This window comes from Beta vulgaris, chromosome 9 (genome assembly GCF_026745355.1).
Source record: "Beta vulgaris subsp. vulgaris cultivar EL10 chromosome 9, EL10.2, whole genome shotgun sequence".
Lineage (NCBI taxonomy): Eukaryota > Viridiplantae > Streptophyta > Magnoliopsida > Caryophyllales > Amaranthaceae > Beta > Beta vulgaris.
In genome coordinates this window covers 21,110,946-21,123,706 of record NC_079210.1, presented here as the reverse complement: position 1 = coordinate 21,123,706, position 12,761 = coordinate 21,110,946, and the positions used below count along the sequence as shown (strand labels likewise).

Here is a 12,761-nt window from a genome sequence, read left to right as displayed (position 1 = left end):
ATTCGCAGTAATGGATATCATATAGAGACAATCACTAAAGGAAATGATGAATTCCTTCAAATCACTAGCATAGCCCAAGGCACAAAACTTATTTTGGAGAAATTGCCTCCATTTTTCACTGGTTTGTACTACACGAAAATTTAAACAATTGAAACACATGATATAGTAAAAGACAAGTTTACTAATAACATTGTAGTTTGGCATGATCGGTTAGGCCATCCCAGTTCAATAATGATGCGAAGAATCATAGAAAGTTCTTGTGGACATTCATTGAGAAGCCAACATATTCTTTCTCATAATTTTTCATGTGTTGCTTGCTCACAAGGCAAATTGATAATTCGCCCATTATCGGTTAAGATAGATTTTGAATCTATTAATTTCCTAAAACGCATACAAGGGAATATATGTTGGCCAATACATCCCCCATGTGGACCATTTCGATATATACTAGTTCGTTTTTTCACCATATACCCCTGATAATTTTTTTTTGCACCATATACCCTTTCTGTAATATCCTGAAAACTTAAACGTGTTTAAGTAAATAATTAATTTTCTTATGAGCAGTTAAATTATATTTTACCTAAAGTTCCACTAATTAATTAACGTATAATAAAACGAATATAAAAATTCCCAACTTAAAAGTATTAATATACTAGTGACGATGATTTATAATTTACGATTTCATGAGTTAAAAGGCTAATGTAGTTGTAATTCACTTAAAGTACAAAATGTCAACATTTCACCCAAATTGTTACTAAGTCACGTTGATAAGTGTTAGTGGGGAAAATTTCTGATTTTTGGTTGAGAAAAAAAAATAAAAAGGAAAAAGAAAAAAAAAGAAGAAAGAAAGCTATGGTCAATTCCCCCATTAATGGTGTCTTCTTCCTCACTCCACCATGTCCATTTGTCACTCATGCAATCACAACTTTCTTCTCTTCTTCAGACAAATCTGTCACCAATCCTCACCCAAAGCTTCTTCAAGTTGACAAATTCAGATTATTTACTTCACCATCTTCCTCCCAACCACTGATTTTAAAACCTCCAAACTCCACTATAAATAGCCATGGAGATTCAACATCAAGAACCCACCAACAATAACCTTCATCCTCTCTTCTCTCTCTAATCATAAATTCAGTCAATAATCGCCGGAAAATTTGTAACTAAAAGAAATCGAAAAAGAAACCCCCAAATTTTTACTCTCTCTTCTGTTTCGGTCCCCCCCACGAAACACTCCCGTCGGCCACCGGGCGACGCCGGTCTCGCGCCACGCTTAGTCGCCCCCTCACCTCGCCGGCCGCCTGCACAGCTTGTCGGAGATCCGCGCCAGCAGCTTCATTCTCTCTCTCTCCTCGCGCTGTCTCTCTCGCCCCTCTTCTTCTTCGCACGACGCTGCTGCACGCGCAGCACTGCCGACGGCCAGCGCGCGCCGAACCACCCGATACCACCGCCGGAGAGTGCTGCTGCTCGCCGTTCACTGGAGTCGGCGTCCTATCCCCTGCCGGAATTTTCGTTGCCTTCCCTGCTCAATGAGCAGAGGTACCACTACCACTTATTAGGCTATTGATGTATTAATTAGTGTTGGGCCTAAAAACCTGATTTAAGTAATTAAACTAGTTGTTTTGTCACTACCACTTATTAGGCTAAAGGTAGATTTGCATAATGTTGAATTAAACCAATGTAGACTAACTGAAACTGATTTAGTGTCCTGTTAGATCATGATAGATTAGTATATTAATTAAACATAATTATTGCGCTTAAAACCAAATTCGCTAAATATAATCACCCAACTTATTTCCTAAAATCTAGTATTGCGCTATTTTTCATGATTACTAAATAAAGTTGAGTTGTTTGAAACTAAATAAAAATCCAATAAGCTTATTATTTATGATATCAGTTTAAGTTATTATTATTTCATTAATACTTAAGTTCACTTATAATAACAATATAGCTTGACTTAATAGTTTTAAGTGATTAAAATAATGTTAATGGCCCTATTATAGCTTATTAATGGACGACTAATTGGTGCTTAACTATGAACTCGAACAATAATATATTTTTCGAATGGTTATAGGTTATGTAATATAACTTTAAGTACGAAGTTTAGATAATTCTAAAAGTATAACTAAGGGAGTTATTTCACCTAGTTAGTTGATTGAAGAGTCACCTTAATTAAAAAGTTATTAACGATTAAGAAATAATGACCTTTAAAGAGACCTTTACGACGTTATAATGATCGCTATGACCTTAATAAGCGTTAACTAATATTTAGGCTTAAAAGCTAAATAACGAAACGTTCATTAATAAAATTATTCTTGAATAGATTAAAGAAGATAAAGGATATTACAAGCCTCCCCCGGCTATCATGGTTGGTAAGCAGGAATTCAGGTAACGTCTATTGCTAACACCCACAATCCCTTTCGAATGATGTTTTATGGTATTTCACACTATGTTGTTGATGTATGGGTTGTGAGATATGAAAGGTTTTATGAATATGATGATTTTCGATGATATGAAATGATTTTGATGTTTATGAAAATATGAGTATGATGCCACTATGATTTTAATGATGTTTCATGATTATGATTACAATGATGTAATGTAATTATACTATGTAAAAAGAGACGAAACATGATAAAGTACAGTGAAAGATGGTTCTTGGCAGTATGATACGGGCACCGCAAGTGTCACCTATGTTGTGACCACCTGACTGTTTTATACGGGCACCGCAAGTGTCACCTATGTTGTGACTCTTGACTTCTAAGGGAACACTATAAGAGGGGGGTGAATTATAGTGTGACAAATATACGTTTTTTTTTTTTTTGCGGAATTATAAAACAACGAAAGGAACAAGAGAAATACACAAGAGATTTTAGCGAGGAAAAACTTCCTAGGCCTAATAGGAAAAAACAACCTCGACCACAAGGGATTTTGACTCAATACTTTCCACTATAATAAGCCAAAACAACTCTGTTTACAATCCTATTACTTTTCTCTTGAGCCACAACTTAAGTTACTAAACTCAAGTTCCCAACGACAGTTGCCACAACTGACGATCCTCTCAAACTTCACTCGAAGTTCCTTTCTCTTTCTCTTTCTCTTGCTTCACTCAAAGCTTCTCACACTTACAATGAAACTCACTCAAGTTTCTTCCCTTACTTTCTCTTGCTTTACTCAAAGCTTTTCTCAATACAGGATTTCACTCAAAATCCCCTTACCCCAAAAACCAAGATTACAAACGATAAAAACAATAAGAGAATAAGTAGGAAATACGTAAGGAACACAAGAGTATATTGAAGGAATGACGGTACTGACTTTATCTTAGTGAAACCCAATTAAAATCAAAGTCAGACACACTATGGAAGGACTACTAAAGTTTGACACTTTATGTAATAATAACTTAAAGTCCGACACATTAAACTTTAGATTAAGCGCCTATTTATAACATAAGTAGTCATGAAATAACTTACCACTAATTAACCCACTAACCCCATGATATCCATAACTTAATTAATTAATTAGTTTTTATTTAACTGTACTTGAAAATTAAATAACCACTAACCCACTACTTAACTTAATAGGAGAAGCAGTAAAGTATAACGTGGTTTAAAAACTTGAAGCCTAATTAAACTAATTAAATAAATTAAGGCTTTAATAAAATAATATAGCACATTACTCCACAAACAGTAAACGTGCTTAAACGTGATATTAGTTTGCTTGGGGAGTAATTAAACCATATAAATTAATTAATACTTGGGAAATAATAAGCAAGCCCACTAAACCCACTAAAACAAATAATAAAACGTTTAACAGTAAACTTTACGTGGTTTTAAAAACTTGGGGAATAATTAAACTATTTGAAAATAAATGATTTAAGAAAAAAATATCTTTTTAAAATATTTAAATAAAAACCGAAAAATCAGATTTTATTTAAAAAGAAAATCTTTTCAAAAGATAAGATTTTACTTAGAATAAAAAGATAAGATTTTAAAATAAGATATTATCCTTTTCAAAACAGAAAATCATTTTAAAATCTTTTCCTAACAAACTCCTAACTAATCCCTAAATTAGTGGATCTAGTCAAACTAAGCTAGGACTCCTAATAAAATCAGTTAAGCGCTTCATGTATGTTAGGCGCACAACATAGGACGCTTTTAGGTCTGTTTCCCAACCCGTGTTCCCAAACTGTACCAACATCTGTTCCCAACATAGGAACATAACAGGAACTCCTTGACTTGATTAATAGAAATCGACACAACCTTGTTACCATTTAGACTCATTAAACCTAGGAACTTAACCAGAGACTCTAAACCATCTTTCCAACTTTATAACTCAAGTTTCCTACCTTTCCGGATCTTGTTCCCTTTTTACATTTAGAAACTTAAATACAAACTCATGCATTCTCAGCTTCCTTCATGTTAGGATAGTTGTTCCTTTGAATATCTTCACTTCAATCTTCAAGTCAAGCCTCTTCACTTCAACCTTGATTGTAGTATTCTCTTTATCCATAGGAACAATGCACCTCGCACATCTTTCATAACAAGCATTCTCAATGCTATAGGCACAACCTTTTACAATGATTCTTGCACACATAAAACTCATAAACTTTGTTAGTTAAATTACTTTAGTTTGTCATCATCAAAACCATATTGGGTCAACAGTGACCACCTGACTGTTTTATGATACGGGCACCGCAAGTGTCACCTATGTTGTGACCGCCTGACGGTTTAAATGATACGGGCACCGCAAGTGTCACCTATGATGTGACCGCCTGACTGTTATATGATGGGAGACGTCCCCTATGTTATGATGTACTAGCCAGGTTACCAAAGTAAAAGATATATGATGATGAACATGATAAAGAAGATAATGTAACCTACTATGATATGTTTGTGAAATGTTTTACTTATTCTATTCTCCCTGTTTTTAAATAAAATGATGTGAAATGAATTTACGATGTTAGAGTAGTATGTTACTGAGCCTCGGCTCATGATGTTTTGTTTTATGTTTTAGGTATGGGAGAACAGTTGTGGATCACTATTATATTGCGTTATGGAGATTATGTATGATTCATGAGGTTTTAAGATACTTTGTATAATGGATAAACAAGTATTATCTTGCGATGAGTAATTGTATAGTGAATTTTAAATTTTAGGCTACTATTTTATTTGTGGGCCATAATCCACAGGATTAAGTTATGCTTCCGCTGACGATTAAGGTTATGTAAATTTGTCGGGGCGTTACACCTTCAAATTTTGAAATTCACTATATACCCCCCACTTTTAAAAATACATCCAATTACCCTTAATGGGTAACGGAGTCAAACTCTATTAGTCATTAACCCCTGATCCCCTTCTAACCCTAATAAACTAATCTAAACTTACCACTAACATTAACCCTAAACTAATAAATTAACCCTAACCCTAACCTTAACCACCCCTCCCACACCCCTTACCCCCACTACACCACCACCCCCTCACCACCACCTTGTCACCACCACCGGCCCCTCCCCTTCGCCCGCTGATCCCCCTTCCCCTTCCCTTGCTGTCGTGAACCCCCTCCCCTCCCCTTCGCCCGCTGATCCCCCTTCCCCTTCCCTTGCTGTCGTGAACCCCTCCCCTCCCCAACTGATTTTGCGAACCCCCTCCCCTCCCCACCTTTAGTTGTGCACCCCGTCCTCATGCCTTTGACAGACAGCGGCAGAAAGCGCGAGCAACGCGAAGCAGAGGGGAGGAAAGAGTTGTACATCCCCCTCTAACCCTAATCGAAGGTGGCGTAGACAACTCTAAAACGGCGCGAGCAACGCGCAACAAAGAGGAGGAGAGAGCCGCGACATGAGATAGAATAAGCGAGAGGGAAAAGAAGAGGTTTGCGAGCAATGGCGAAGGTGGCGCGTGTGTATACCGGCTGGTAGAGGCAAGTAGAGGGTGGTGCTTTTGTGATCCGAAGGGTTCAGGCGTCGTGGTGGTACAAGCAGTAGCTCGAGAGAAGAGAGAGAGAGAGTAGAAAATAGGGTCAGCGGGAGAAGGGGAGGGGGTGGTGGTGTAGTGGGGTAAAGGGTGGGGGAGGGGTGGTTAGGGTTCGGGTATTAGAATTGGGTTAGAGTTAGGGTTTGGGTTAGTAATTAAGGTTAGAGATAGGATTAGGGGTTAATGACTAACGGAAGTCTAACACCGTTAGTCAAAAGGATAAGTCAAAGTATTTTGGGAAAGGTGGGGGGTATATGGTGAATTTTAATAGTTGAAAGGGTATATGGTTAAAAAAAATTGGCAGGGTATATGGTGATAAAATCGTTTATGGTTTTAATGGATGCATCGACTAGATGGTCACATGTATCTTTGTTATCAACTCACAACCTAGCGTTTGCGAGATTACTTGCTCAAATGATAAAATTACGCACCCATTTTCTAGATACTCCTATCAAGACTATTCATCTTGACAATGCTGGTGAATTTAGTTCTCAAGCATTTGATGATTATTGCATGTCAATTGGGATAAATGTTGAACATCCTGTAGCATATGTTCAGACACAAAACGGTCTTGTAGAGTAATTAATTATACATCTTCAATTAATTGCTAGACCATTACTTATGAAGACTAAACTCCCAGTCAACGCTTGGGGACATGCTATATTACATGCAGCAACACTGATTTGCATTAGGCCAACAAGTTACCATAAGATCTTTATAATATTCCGAAAATTTAAACTTCAATTCATTAGCATTAATAATTAGCTTAATAAATTATTTAAAATTAATTTATTAATTTAATCACTTCTCTATTATATTTCAAATAAAATAAAATCAAGTATTAGGTAAAATAAGCTAAGTTAGTATGGCTGTATAATATAATAAAATAGGAAAAACAAACTAATTTTGGTAATAGAAAAGAATAAGAAAATTTCTAAAAACAGGAAAATTACCATCCACATAATTCATCTTGTTCCTCAAACTCCATGTTCTTACTCCCCAAGGCTTCTAGAAGGCCTTGATCTTCAAGTATACTTCACCATTAAGCCTCCATTAGTTTAATGAAGTTTTCTTCCTAAAATTACTTTAAATAACATGTTAAATTCACTATTTATGTCCTTCTAAAGTACTGAAAATTATACAACCTTCAACAGCCCACCCCATTGTTTTTCGGCCACCCTATGACCACTACCACGACATGTCTGCGCGTCGGACATGCCACCACCAGACAACCACTGATGACCGCCAGCACCACCTCCTTTTCTCCTCCCTCCCCTACGTTACTACCCATTCGACCCCTCCCTCTTCTTGCTGCTCTCCTTTCTTTGCTCGTCTGCTATCCTCGCCACCCATGTGACGTGCCGCCGCCTTGCTAGACAACACGATCCATTGATTGTTGATTGAAAACTGTAAGTAATATATCGTATGTAGGACTCTCAATAACCTAGTTTATTTATGATTAGGATTTAGTTATCTACTTCGTTTAGTATTTATCTTTCTATTTGGTTTAGGTTTTATCCTTGTACTATATATATTCTTTGTTTCGCATTAATAATACACAACTTAATTTACCTTCAATCATAATTTTTCATGGTATCAAAGCCAACCTAAACTAAACAATTTTTTTCACGTCAACCCATCTTCACTTGACAAAGTTTTCAGCTTTTGAAGCTTCCCATGCTTTTGGTCATTATTACTTTGGCCAGTAGGAAAGTTTTTGACATACCTTCCATAACTACGATCATCGTCTTGCTCAAATCAATATTTTTCTGTCTTTGAAGATAGCAGCAACTCCAGCAGAAGTTCCTACATCACTAACACTAATACTCTTCTCCGGCTCTTTGTAGTATCACCTCACTTTTCGACCAATTCACACCACCTTCTTCAACAAAAACAACAACATCTTCCGAAGAAGACGACGTCATTTCTTTCTCTACTACCCCTCTCGCAGACCAGCAAAAGTCGCCATTAGCCTCTTCTCGTTGCTTTTATCGTCTCTGGACGACAACAACGTCGTAAACGACGCAAAAACAACCTCAACGTTTTCTCTCTCTTACCGAAGAGAGGAGTGAAAAGAGGCAAAGTCTCCGGTGTTTGGTTTCATCAACATTATCCAACACCGATAATTTTTTCCTGACATCACCATGGCAGGCGACGGTGACAATGCTACACCGCCCCCACCCCCTCCTCCATCACAACCACCACACCTTAACATCACATCACCCTTCTACTTGGGTATCGGCAACAGACCCAGTGACTTTATTACCCCCACGAGACTCAAAACCGACAACTATGATGAATGGGTAGCTGATATCCAACTCGAGCTCGAAGCACGACGCAAGTTTGGTTTTTTTGACGGCATAATCATCGCTGCCGAGCAGCCCTTCAGTTTTTCTGAGTGGACTACTATCAATGTCATGCTAGACTCATGGATAATGAACACTATCAATGCCGAGGTTAAAGGTACATTAACAAAATTTAGGGATGCAAAATGACTTTGGGATCACTTAAAAATTCGTTTTGCTACCATTAATGGCCCCCGCATTCAACAACTTCGTTCTTCGATTGCCAGATGTGAACAACCTAAATCTATGCCAGTTTCTGTTTATTATGGCAAACTGAATGCTTTGTGGGAGGAATTGTTTCATCATCTTCCCTTAATATATTACACTTGTTGTTCTCATTGTACTGCTGGCCCCACTCATGAACATCATCGTGAAACTGAAAAGTTGCATGATCTTTTAATAGTATTAAATTCTAAATATTATTCCCAACTTTATACGCAAATATTATCTACTGAACCACTCCCTTAATTTCTTCGACCGAGCTTACCAACTCGTATCGCAAGATGAGAAGGTTCGTCTTGCTAAGTCTGCGTCGGCCCAGCCCAGTGACGTCCTTGGTTTTGTGGCTCGCACCGACTCCACACGTTCATGCGGCCCAGCCGAACGTCCGCTGTGCTCATAGTGCCACAAATCGGGCCACGATGCCTCGGTTTGTCGTGGCAAACTTCTCTGTTCTAACTGCAATAAAACGGGCCACGAGATTACTACATATTATGAGCTTGTGAGCTACCCAGATTCTGGGCCCAATTCCTCTCGACAGCCGCTTGGTGGCCGAGCCTCCATAGGCCGTGGCCGAGGCCCACCCAAGTCCAATGATGTCGCCTCTCTGCCCGTTTCAGCTTCTTCGAACTCTCCCTCCATTCTATTCACGACTGATTAGTGGAAGGCCTTGCTGGAATTCTTGGCAATGCTTAATTGCCCCCTAAACGACTTAATGGTATGTTTGATTCCTAGTCTTGGATTATTGATACAGGTGCTACTCATCATGTTATAGATGACTCATCTTGGGTTTCTGAATTAATTGATATCGATCCTTGTCCCGTTGGTCTTCCTAACAGTGATTCCCCAATCGCTATCAAAAAGGGTTTTGTGTGCCTCTCTCCCACTATCACTCTCTCTAATAACCTGTTGGTACCAAAATTTGGTTGCAATTTACTTTCTATTTCTCAACTCACTAATGATTTACATTGTATTGTTCAGTTTCTTCATCTATCTGTGCTATATAGGACCCACTAAAGGACCTGATTGGAACGAGACGTAGAAAGGATGGACTTTACTACTTCGATGGCAGCGGTCATGTTGCTTCTCATGTTTCTGCTCATACTGTTGTTTCCGACTTCGAGTTATGGCATCGTCGTATGGGTCATGTTGCTTTACTAATTCCCCCCTTATGTGGTCATACGGGTAGTTTCGATCATAATTGTGAAATTTGTTTTCGTGCTAAAGATCCTAGAGATAAGTTTCCTATTAACAGTAATAAAGCTTCTCGCATATTTGAGAAAATACATTGTGATTTATGGGGCCCTTACAAGCATTTGTCTTCTTGTAGTGCTCGTTATTTTTAACTACTGTAGATGATTCTCTAGAGCTGTTTGGATATATTTAATGGAAGATAAGACCGAAGTTTTTCCTATGTTCATGAATTTTGTTACCATGGTTGATCGTCAATTTTCTTCTACCATTAAAATGTTCGAAGTGATAATGGCACAGAATTTAACTGTCTTCATGATTGTTTCACTGCTACTGGCATTTTTTCAAACCTCTTGTACGACAACCCCTCAACAAAATGGTAAAGTTGAACGCAAGCATCAACATATTTTAAATGTGAGTAGGGCCTTACTTTTTCAAGGAAACTTTCCTATCCATTTCATTGGGGAAAGTGTCCTAACTGCTGCTCATCTTATAAATCGCACTCCCTCACCTCTATTGCATAACAAATCTGTTGACCCTTGAGTTTTGAAGATGACCTAATCACAAAAGACATAGCATATTTTATTTGTGTTGTTGCAAGGTAATTCATGCTCGAGCAAAGAGAATATTTTGATTGAAGATTAAACGGAGAATTAATCAAGATCGAAGTAAAGATGTTCGAGAGATGAAGAATCAAGCATGGAATGAAGATTAGAATACATTAGGGTATTTATTAATCTTCTTGTTAAGGTTGAGTAAAAGATTAATTAAGTTCGTGGTGAATTCTCAAAGGAACTTGGTTCTGTTCCCATGAAAGGAACAGACTTGACACTATAGGAACAAGGGTAGGGAACAAGACTTAAAGATTAGGGAACAAGACTTAAAACTAATTTAGGAACTCCTAAGTGACTCTAATATTGTGTGCCTAAGTGAAATATGTGCCCAATATAGTTGTTAGAGTTTTAGGGATATTTTGACTAAGATCCACTATTTTAGGAATTTAGTTTAAGTTTGTTAGGAAAAGATTTTAAAAAGATTTTCTGATTTTAAATTACTGATTTTCAAATATTATCTTTTTAATATTTATCTTTTATCTTTATATTTTATTTAAAAGATTTAGTTTTCGAAAATTTAATATTTCCGGTTTTTAAATGTTTCGATTTTTTAATTATAAAACTGTTATTTCCGGTTTTATAAAAGATATTTTTCCTAAAAACTAGCTAAAAGATTTAATTTATTTATTTCCTAAAAACTAGATTGCACGCCTAAACCTACTGCTACACGTTTATGTAGTTAGTGGATTTAGTGGCTTAGTTAATTATCCTCCAAGTAATTAATTTAAATAAGTTTAATTATCTCCAAGTTTTGTAAAAACCACGTAATGTGTTACTGCTTCTATGAAGTGAAGTAGTGGATTAGTGGATGCTTTACATGACATGGAATAATTAATTTAATTTAATTAATTAATTAAACTCATGGAGACATGTGATAATGGTTAATTAGTGGAGAACATGTCTTGTCTTAATTGTCTATAAATAGGCGCCTAATTCATTTGTGCAAAATGTGTCTGACTTAGTTAATTTGTCTTAAGTTATCTAAAGTGTCAGTGCCTTTTCCTTAAGAGAATTCATACTTACATTAATCGAGTTTATTACTCTTCCATTATTTTACAAAGTGTATTTTTGAAAAAGGGTTGAGTGAACTCTTGTAAGTGTGAGAAAGCTTTGAGTGAAGCAAGAGAAAGAGAAAGAGAAAGAGAAAGGAACTTCGAGTGAAGTTTGAGAGAAAACGTCAGTTGTGGGAACTGTCGTTGGGAACTTGAGTTGAGTGACTTAAGTTGAGAATCGAGAGAAAAGTAATAGGTTGTAATCAGAGTTGTTTTGGCCTATTATAGTGGAAAGTTGTTTAAAATCCCTTGTGGTCGAGGTTGTTTCTTCCTACTAGGCCTAGGAAGTTTTTCCTCGTAAAATCTCTCGTGTTCCCATTGTTTGTTCCCAAGTTTACTTTTAATTCCGCAAAAAGTATAGCTTATTCTCACTATAATTCACCCCCCTCTTATAGTGCTCATATTATACAACAATTGGTATCAGAGCGGGAACTCTAATATTCAGGAAACCCTGTTGAGTTCAAGATCTTGAAAAATATGAATACTAGAGAGAAACTGGAAGAAGGGTACTCTACGCAGAGGCCACCAATGTTCAATGGTAAGTTTTACACTTACTGGAAGAACAGAATGGAGATCTTTATCAAAGCCGACAATTACCAGGTATGGAGAGTCATAGAGGTAGGTGATTTTGAAGTCACTACCACTAATGACAAGAATGAGGTAATTCCTAAATCTATATCTGATTTTGATAAAGCTGATTTCGAAAAGATGGAAATTAATGCTCTTGCTATAAAACTGCTTCATTGTGGTCTTGGACCTCATGAACACAATCGTGTCATGGGATGTAAAACCGCAAAACAAATTTGGGATCTTCTTGAAGTCACTCATGAAGGTATGAATGAAGTTAAGAGATCAAAAATAGATCTTTTGATGAACCAATATGAACTTTTTCAAATGAAATCAAAAGAGTCTATCCAAGACATGTTTACACGCTTTACTAATATTATTAATGAGCTAACATCTCTTGGTAAAGTGATTACATCTGAGGAACAGGTACGAAAGGTCCTAAGGATGGCTAAGGTAACTGCTTTACAGGAAACTAAGGACTTTACTAAGTTCAATTTGGAACAACTTGCTGGTTCCCTTATGACTCATGAGTTGCAATTGGACAATGAGAATGGAGCATGTCCAAGCAAAAATCGATTGCCTTAAAAGCTGATGAAAATGAAGACTCAGAAACTGATGAAGAAGAATCCGCTCTCATGGTCCGAAAATTCAAAAGAATGTTTAGGAACATGAAGAATGGAATTACAAAGGTAAGAATAAGAAATATTCTAACAAACTTGTTTGTCATAAGTGTGGCAGTTCTGAGCACTTCATCAAGGATTGTCCCAATGGGAACAAGAAAAAGGCAAAGGAAGGGAACGAAGCAGA

General features: G+C 37.0%; 1 long non-coding RNA gene across 1 annotated transcript; it reads left to right on the top strand.

Moving 5' to 3' along the window:
- The first annotated feature begins 459 nt into the window (after positions 1-459).
- On the top strand, positions 460-5,239 carry LOC130590068 (uncharacterized). Its single transcript, XR_008967661.1, has 3 exons — positions 460-1,536; positions 2,321-2,385; positions 5,011-5,239. It is a non-coding gene; the product is annotated as an uncharacterized LOC130590068 (long non-coding RNA).
- Positions 5,240-12,761: the final 7,522 nt, after the last annotated feature.